This window comes from Chrysochloris asiatica, unplaced genomic scaffold (genome assembly GCF_000296735.1).
Source record: "Chrysochloris asiatica unplaced genomic scaffold, ChrAsi1.0 scaffold00050, whole genome shotgun sequence".
Classification (NCBI taxonomy): Eukaryota; Metazoa; Chordata; class Mammalia; order Afrosoricida; family Chrysochloridae; genus Chrysochloris; species Chrysochloris asiatica.
In genome coordinates this window covers 3,666,659-3,676,357 of record NW_006408568.1, presented here as the reverse complement: position 1 = coordinate 3,676,357, position 9,699 = coordinate 3,666,659, and the positions used below count along the sequence as shown (strand labels likewise).

The 9,699-nt window shown below is 41.8% G+C and overlaps 1 pseudogene; it reads left to right on the top strand.

Annotated features, from left to right (window-relative positions):
- The first annotated feature begins 212 nt into the window (after nucleotides 1-212).
- On the top strand, nucleotides 213-1,651 carry LOC102816866 (annotated as a pseudogene).
- Nucleotides 1,652-9,699: the final 8,048 nt, after the last annotated feature.

Here is a 9,699-nt window from a genome sequence, read left to right as displayed (position 1 = left end):
GTAAAGAAAACAAAAATCCTCACCACTGAACCAATAAATTATGTCATGGTAAATGTAGATAAAACTGAAGCTGTCAAAGACTTCATTTTATTTCGATCCACTATCAATACTCAACATCAACAATTAGAAGTCAAGAAATCAAACAATGAGTGTCTGCACTTACTTGCCCTCAACTGGCCCTGCCACTAGCCACTGCCCTCTTTCTGCCCACCATGGCCCTGCTGCACCCCGATCAACTCCTCTCCTGGCTTACTGCCACCTTCCATTCAAGCCTTGTTACCACAGCTCCTGCCAGAGCCAGCTCCTGGTAGGCCTATGTGGAGACTGGGCTTGCAGATTCCATCCTGGGAGTCACAGAAGCTTTTAAGAGCGATACCAACAGCAAAAAGATGAATCTGGGAGTCAGTGCCTGCTGGGACAATAATGGGAAGTCTTGTGCGCTTCCTAGTGTCCCAGATTGCTGTAAAAAATCTGGATAAGGAATACTTGCCAATTGGGGGCTTGGCTGAGTTTTGTAAGGCATCTGCAGAAATGGCCCTGGACGAGAATGTTGTTGTTGTTGTTAAGTGCTGTCGAGTCAGCTCTTACTCATAGTGATACTGCATAGAGTTTCAGAGGAGCAGTTGGTGGGTTTGAACCACCTGCCTTGCTATTCAAACCAAAATTGCAATCCAGTGCTTATCCTACAATGCCACACTAGGACTCTGGCAAGAATAGTGAGGTGTTAAAAAGTGGCTGGTATGTCACCATGCAGATTATTTCTGGAACCGGAGCACTAAGGATTGGTGCCTGTTTTCTGCAAAGATTCTTTAAGTTCAGTCCAGATATCTTGCTGGCCAAACCATTGTAGGAAAATCACACTCCCATCTTCAGGGCCACTGGCATGCAGCTATGTGGTTATTGCTACTCAGACCCCAAGAAATGCAACTTTGACCTCACAGGCTTTATAGATGGCATTTCAACGATGCCAGAGCAAAGTGTTCTTCTGTATGCCTGTGCTCACACACCACAGGCGTGGACCCACATCCTGAGCAGTGGAAGGAAATCACAGCAGTGGTGAAGAAAAATAAGCTTTTTGTGTTCTTTGACATGGCTTACAAAGGCTTTGCCAGTGGAGAGGGTAACAAGGATGCCTGGGCTGTGCGCCACTTCATTGAACAGTGCATTGATGCTTATCTATGCCAGTCATACGGCAACAACATGGGCTTATATGGTAAGCTTGTGGGGGCCTTCACTGTAGCTTGCGTAGATGCTGGCACCACCAAAAAGGTGGAATCACAGCTGAAGATCTTGATCTTCCAACCTTCCTCTCAATGAGGCCTGGGATACCTCCACCATTCTGACTACAGGATTTGTGGAAGCAATGGTTGCAAGAAGTGAAAGGCATGGCAGATGGAATCATGGGCATACGGTTTCAGCTGGTCTCCAGTCTCGAGAAGAAGGGCTCCACCCACTATTGACAGCACATCACTGACCACACTGGCCTGTTTTGTTTCACAGGGCTCAAGTCTGAACAGGTAGAATGGCTGACCAATGGGGCTCTGTCTACATGGCAAAGAATGGCTGCCTCTCTGTGGCAGGACTCACCTCTGGCAATGTGGGCTATTTTGCCCATGCCATTCACAAGGTCACTAAAGAATTTCTCTGGTGACAGGAAACAGAGATAACCTGCCTATCTTTGGTCTCTGCTGTGGTGAGATTCACAAGGAGGATGAGGGCAGGTGGATGGTGGTGAGCAGATCCTTTCTTTCAACCACAACTGTTAACACTCAGCATTGGATGTGTTTCTCAGACAAGAACACGGAGTGAAGTAGGGCAGAGGCATTCATGGCTGGTGTCTGGTACTTTGTGGCTCCAAAACCAAACTCGTCCCTATCCTTTCATCTCTAGCTTTTTCAAAGGAGTTTACATGTACAAGAAAGTCAGAGCCAAAAATCTGTCTGTCACACTGTTGTGATATTTCAGAAGCTTTAACTGAAGCATCTCTGTTCCTCCAGTATGTGAATTTGCACCTACTAGAGGTTTTGTAAGAGGACCTAGATCTGACATTAATGTTTGGCCTCATGTTTGCCCTTCCCAGCAACTGACCCTAGAACAGAAATCAGGTTTAATGAAAACCATTGAGGCCACTGCCACTACAGCAGGGAAAACAAAAGATGCTCTTTCCTAGCTTATTTAAAGAGAAACAAGAAGGAAGGCTCTCCTTTGTAATACTTAGTGGCATTTCAATGCTCCTTTCCTATCCCTGGTCATTGCTGTTGTTTTCTAAGGCCCAGAGCCTAGATGTTCACCCCATTCTACTGCTGTATTGGCCTATCAGGCCCCTTCTATTGGATTGACTTATTTCAAGAATGAAGAACATAGTTTAATGCACATGCTGTGTCCTCACCTGGAGCATAGATAACTGCACTTTCATCTCAGCATCCTCTTCAATCATTGTTTAATGATTTCCTGTAGGATGTTGCCTCTGCCTGTTTGGACCTCCTTCCTTGGTTGAGTGTGGTGATGCAATTGCTTCTTTCACAGCCCAAGTCAGGAAGTGCTGGGCAGAAGCAGGAAAGAAGACATTCTGGGCTCTGCTCTCCACCTTGTGTGTGCTGTCGTCGGCTTGGGCTTCACCCTTTGGAAAAATAACCACCATCTGCTCTAATCATATAGATTCACTGCACCTTGGTTTCTCTGTTACAGTAAAATGGTTGTAGACCCCCTAAAAGAAATCAAACAATATATCGCATTAGGCAAATCTGCTACATAAGACCTTAAAGTATTCAGGAGTAAAGATGTCAGCTTCAGGACACCGGACCCATGGTATTTTCAATAGTCTCATATGCATGTGAAAGTTGGACAGTGAATAAGGATATAACAGGGAGATTATTTGTCCTCCTTTTCACTGGTTCAAGCCCTCCCTGGAAAAAACATCAGATGAAACTGTTAACTGATCTCTGCTGCTTTAAGAGTGTCCATCTTTAATGGAGATGTAAGACAGACATTAATAGAGATGTAAAACAGCTCCATCTCCATTCATCAGCCAGTTGTTGAGAACTGCAATAGGCTTGGTAATGAACACTGGGATCTGAAGACTGGGGGTGGGTAGGGAGGGAGTGCTAGTGGTGGTGTGGAAAGGGAGTCCCTCTCTGAGGATGCTCAAGAAAGGGTCATTAAAAGAAGACTACTGCCACATTCTGGGGCGATCAGTGTTTCACTGCAATTCATAAGATTTTCAGTGGCTAAACATTTATAACTAGTCTGCTTCTCCTTCTGAGTCTGTCTTGGTCTGGAAGCTCAGCTGAAACCTGTCTATCATGGTTGACCCTATCGACATTTGAAATACTGGTGGCATAGCTTACAGCATCACAGCAACACACACGCTACCACAGTATGACAAACTGAAAGACATAGAGCCATTGTACCAAAAAGAAATGGTCAATGTACAACCATTTCAAGAGGTACCATAAAACCAGTAGCCAATGGTATTGAAAGAAGAAGCCTAAGGTGCACTAAATGCATTGGCAAAGAACAAGACTCCAAGAATTGATGGGATACAAATGGAAATCTTTCAACAAACTGATGTAGCACTGGAGGCACTCACTTATCTATGCCAAGAAATTTGGACAATCTCTACGTGGCCAGTGGATTGGAAGAGATCCAAAAATTGTGTCCATTCCAAAGAGAGGTGACCCAACAGAATGCAAAAATCCTTGGACAATATCATTAATGTCACATGTAAATAAAATTTTGCTAAATATAATTCAACAATGGCTGCAACAGTACATTGGTAGGGAGCTTCCCAAGGCTCAAGCCAGATTCAGACAAGGATCTGGAATGAGGGATATCATTGTTGATGTCAGATGGATTGGGGCTGAAAGCAGAGAATACTAGAAAGATGTTTACTTGTGCTTTACTGACTATGCAAAGGCTTTCAACTGTGTGTAACATGATAAGCTATGGACAACATTCCAGAAAACTTAATTGTGCTCATGAGGAAACTGTACATAAGCCAAGAGGCAGTCATTTGAATAGAAAAAGGTTTAAAATCAGGAAAGGTGTACACCAATGTTGTATTCTTTCACCATACTTATTCAATCTGTTTTGTGCTGAGCACATAATCCGAGAAGCTGGATTATATGAAGAACATCATGGCATCAGGCTTGGAGGAAGGCTCATTAACAATATATGATATGCAAATGATACAGCCTTGCTTGCTGAAAGCAAAGAGAACTTAGAATACTTACTGAAGAAGATCAAAGACCACAGTCTTCGGTATGGCTTGCACCTTAATGTGAAGAAAACAAAAATCTTCACCACTGGACCAATAAATACCATCATGGTAAATGGAGAAAAGATTGAAGTTGTCAAAGACTTCATTTTGTTCAGATCAACCATCGGCACTCATGGGAGCAGTAGTCAAGAAATCAAATAACATATTGCATTAGGTAAATCTGCTGCACAAGACCTCTTTAAAGTGTTGAAGAGAAAAGATGTCAATTTGAGGAAAAAAGTTCACCTGACACAAGTTACGGTATTTTTTATAGCATCATATGCATGTGAAAGTTGGACAATGAATAAAGAAGACCATAGACGAATTGATACATTTGAGTTATGGTATTGGAGAAGAATATTAAAGGTATCATAGACTGCCTGTCAGAAGAACAAACAAATCTGTGTTGGAAGAAGTACAACCAGAACGCTCTTTGAAACCAAGATGGCCAAACTTTGTCTCTTATATTTTATATATATTATAAGGAGGAACAAGTCCCTGGAGAAGGACATCATGCTTGATAACGTGGAGGGTCAGTGAAAAAGATGAAAACCCCCATTGAGATGGATTGGCTCAGTGGTAGCAACAATGGACTTAAACATAGCAGCAATTGTGAAGATGGTGTTTTGTTCTGTCGTACATAGGGTGGCCATGGGTCAGAATCGACTTGACAGCACCTAACAACAACAGTAAGTGACCACATGCATGTGGGCTGAAGGGCAGGCTGCAGAGAGTGAGGAATAGGGGTCATTTGAAAAGAGGGACTTGACAAGTTAAAGTGAAATGATGATTGTGGCTCAGGATTCAGAGCTTTTATCCAGCCGCAGCTATTCTTGCTCTTCTTGGGGGAAAGAAGGCCACAAGCTTCCTCTGGTTCAGAGTGAGAACAAATAAATGGAAATGGTCCTGGACTTAGAGGAGGCAGGGGAAGGGGCAGCAGGAAGATTGTTGCTTGTCTTAGGAGACAGAAAAGCTAGAGATGGGATAGGAGCCAGGAGTGGGAGAAGCCAGGCAGGTCAGTGCAGAGAGTCCAAAACGCAAGAGCCCATTCTCAGGGCTCCTATTTCAGAAAGGAGAGGGCTAGAAACCAATACCTAGTCTTCTTCACTGCTGGGTGAAGAATTGCTCAATGGATGTCCTCTCTGACTAGTTTTGTTTCTCCTTGTGGTGGATGTCCTTATGGGATGAGGAATCAATGTGTGGGTCTCAAAAATCTGAGCTTGAATTCCAGCTCTACCATTTGCTAACTGGGTGACCTTGGGGAAGTTTTATTCTGTTCTTGACTCTTCCATTTGTCGACTGAATCCAGGTTGTTGCTGCCACGTACGTCATGTCATTCTCTGGTTGTTGTCTGTTCTTGTTGCTTCTCAGTCCACAGAACTTCCTTTAGGATGTTTTTCATAGCAGGTTTGGCTTTGGCAAAATTCCTTAGCTTCTGTTTATCCTGGAATGTTTTGATTACACCATTGTATTTGATTAACAGCTTTGCTGGGTAGAGGATTCTTGGGTGGCAGTTTTATATATATCTCCCCTTTGTTTCTTGCCTGCATGGTTTCTGTTGAGAGATCTGATGTTATTTTGATTTTCTTTCTTTTTTATGTTATATTTTTTTTTTCTTTAGCTGCTTTCAGGATTCTGTCCTTGTCTTTGATTTTGGAGAGCTTGATTATTATATGTCTTGGTGATTGTCTTTTAGGGTCTATCCTTCCTGGGGTTAATTGAGCTTCTTGAATGTTTATCTTTTCACTTTTCATGATGTTAGGAAAATTTTCTTCCAGAAGCTCTTCAACTATCTCCTCTGTGGACTTACGTGATTCTGCCTGTTCCAGAATGCCAATAATTCTTAAGGTATTCCTCTTCATGTTTTCCAACATGAATCTTAGGCCTTCTTCAGATTTTTTTTATCCTTTTTTATGTTTGTTCTTCTATCTTAGTAGTGTTGAGAGATTTATCTTCTAGCTCACTAGTTCTGGCTTCTATCTCTTCAATTCTACTCCTTTGCTCTTTCATTATACTGTCCATTTCTGTTATTCTATTATTAATTGTTTGGACCTCTTTCTGTAGGTTTTGAATTGTTTCCAATGCTGTATCTATCTTATTTGATTGTTCCTGTAGTGCTTTCCTGACTTCTTCCTTATTTTTCTCAACTCCATTGTAAAAGGTTTTGATATATTTTATAATCACTTTTTTGAATTTCTTCTCAGGCATTTCCGAAGCCTGCCCATCTTCCAGTATGGAGTGTAGATCTACTTCCAGCTCATTTGCCTCAGTCACTTTATCTCATTTCTGGACATGTGCTGATATGGTCATCTGTTTCTGTTTTTTTGGGCATATTCAGGGGTTATCTGTGGCCTTAATACTTAGATGGGTTTGTGTTTTGGTATTTTTTATGTTTTCTGATTGCCTCCAGGAAGATGTGATCAGGAGATGGGCTTCCCTTTTCATTCTTCTTCCTGAGAAATTTCAAGATGCCACTGTTGGTCATTGTGATATAACTCAGGATTTAATTTTCAGCCTATTTCCTTTTTAGTCTGCCTGTCCTGCTCCACAATCCCTGTTCAGGCCTTTTTTCTACTCATAAACAGTTCAAGGCTGGCTGTGGCTGTTTGGTTTTAAGTCGAAACTGTCTCTTTAAATTTTGAGGAGATCTGTGTGCATGTGTAGTAGAACCCTCCAGAGTGGTGGTGGGGTGTCCACTCAGGCACTCCCTGTAATCACCAGAATGGTGACTCTCGCAGACAGTGAGAGACAAATGAACAGATACCAAAAAAAAAAAAAAAGAATGTCCACACCTTTATCTCTGTAGTTCTGTCAGGCATTCGTGGCTGCTCTGATCCTTTCCCTGCTTGGTCTCATTCAAGATGGCGGCTCCTGGAGCAGCTGAGCATCTTGAATTAGAAAGCTATGGATTTCTTGCTTCTGCTACAAATTCCCCTAGCTGTAAACCTTCCAACATTCTAAATATTACTCTATATGTAGTTCAGAGTTCTAGCACCATCCCCTGAGCCTGCTTAGTCCAGTATTCTGTGTTGTTGCTGACGGAACTCTTCACTGCACTTCCACCCTCTCCGCCATCTTGTTTGTTCTCAGATTATGTTGTTTTTTGCCTTAAAGTTTATTTTGTCAGAGATCAATATTGCCACTCCTGCTCATTTAGACAGCATATTAAAGTATCCAGTTTTCTTATCCATTCTGCTACTATATGTTTTGAATGGTACATTTAATCCATTTACATTCATTGTCATTATTGATAGTAGGAATTGATTGCTGTCATTTGTATATCTGTGGCACTGATCTTTCTTTGTTCCACATGACTTTCTGTGCTAAGTTCATTAAATTTTTTTTTTTTATTATTGCTGTTGTTTTGATGTTTACTAAGTCTTTCTGCTTTTCTTCTTTTTGCTTTTGATGGAAAAGAGTGTTAACGTTCTTTGAGGTCACCTGTAATTTAATAATTTCTTCTCCAGCTTAAAACAGTGTTTTATCTTGAAATTTTCTTGACTTCCTTGTCTTTTGAAAGTTATGTAGCTGTTCAATTTGTATGGTATTTCTTTTGCGGGTGATAAAAATGTTCTAAAACTGGTTGATGTGATGTTTGCATAACTCTGTGAATATACTAAAAACTGTTTAATTGCACATGTTAAATAAGTGATTTGTATGGTATGTGAATAAAGATGTCAAAGAAATGAATATATATTATGTCAGATGGTGACAAGTGCTATGCAAAAGAATAGAGGTACACAAAGGATAGGTGGAGTATGTTACTTAGACAGAGTGGCTATAAAGGGCCTCTTCAAAGAGATGACATTTCAACGGAGACAAGAGAGAAATGAGAAAGCCAGACTTGCAAATGTATTGTGGGAAGAAAGATTCAGGCTGAAGGAAAAGCAAGTACAAAGGTCTTGAAGCCAAACAGCATTCAGTGTTCAGGAACTACAAGAAAACCAGTGTGGCTAAACTGAGTAAGGAAGAAGGGGACAATTAGGAAATGAGGTCCAAGATTTAGTCACTGGCCTGATTATGAGGGTGGGTCATATGAACCAAGGTTAGAGTTTAGATTTGATGCTCAGTGCCATGGGAAATTACTGAAGGCTTTGAAGCAGGTGAATGACACATGTGGATTTATATTTTAAAGAATCATTATGGTTGCTGGGTAGAGAAAAGTCTGCAAGAACATCAAAGTCAGTGGTATTCTGGCAAATCAGTTTTCTGGCAGGGGGCAGGCCCTAATTTGTAATGTTGGTCAATTTCTGTGGTGTAAATGCTCCCACCAAAGCCAGTTCTAGTCCTGGTGTGGTGCTAAGAACTGGACCCCAAGATCGGTTTGAACTGCAAGGTTGATGGTTCAAACCTACCAGCCACTCCTCGGAAACACCATACACAGTCTCTATGAGTTGGAACTGACTTGCCTCTACTTAGCAACAACAACAGTGGTTTTACAACCCCCTGACACAGTTCCTGAAGACTTAGCTATGAGCTCTTGGGAGCCAGTGTGAGCCAACTCCAGCATACCACTGGCAGGAGAGATTTCTAGAGCAGCAGCAGAGGTGTAGGTATAAAGTAGGTAGATTTGGGATATCCTTCTAAAGCTTCCTCTTATTATGAACCAGGGTAGTGATGTTCTTTTTATATCTCAGTTAATCCTCATAACAGCCCTGGGCTCGTTGTAGTCCGTCACATGCCACTGTGCCATTTACAAACAGGTGCCCCTACATCTGGAGTGAGCAGTCTTGTCCCTGGGTTTGTGGTGAAGAGTTTGAACAGTAGACTCTGTGTCAGTTTTACTTACTCAGCGAGATATAAACCATCTGCCCATTCACCAAGCTGAGGAATATACTATTAGGACTTCTTTTTTATATGTGAGAAATTGGAAGTCCATACCAGTTAAATAACCTGGGAGAGATTAAGATTTCAACCTAGGCTGCCTGATCTCAGTGCTTTTTATATTTTCTTTAAAGCCCTGTGGAATAGACTTCTCATTTTGTTGTTGTTGTTAGGTGCTGTTGACCTGATTCTGACTTATAATGACCCTAAATGATAGAATTGTTGTTTTTAAGTGCCATCAAGTCTGTTCTGACTCAAGGTTACCCTGAATAGGGTTTCTGAGGAGTGACTGGTGAGTTTGGACTGCTGACCTTGCAGTTCAAACTGACCTACAGTAGCACACCAAGACTGAAGAGAACTATCTTTTAAGGTTTCCTGGGAGTGAGGAGGCCCCATTGATACACATTGGACTATGAATCACAAGGTCTGGGTTTGAGCCTGCCAGTTGCTCAGTGGGAGAAAGATGAGACTTTCTGCTCCTGTAAAGATTCAAAGCCTCAGAATCCCTATGCTATTGTTGTCATCATCATTAAGTGCCGTCAAGTTGGTTCAGACCCTGTATGGGGTTTCCAAGGAGCACCTGGTGGATTTGAACTGCTGACCTTGTGGTTCACAAT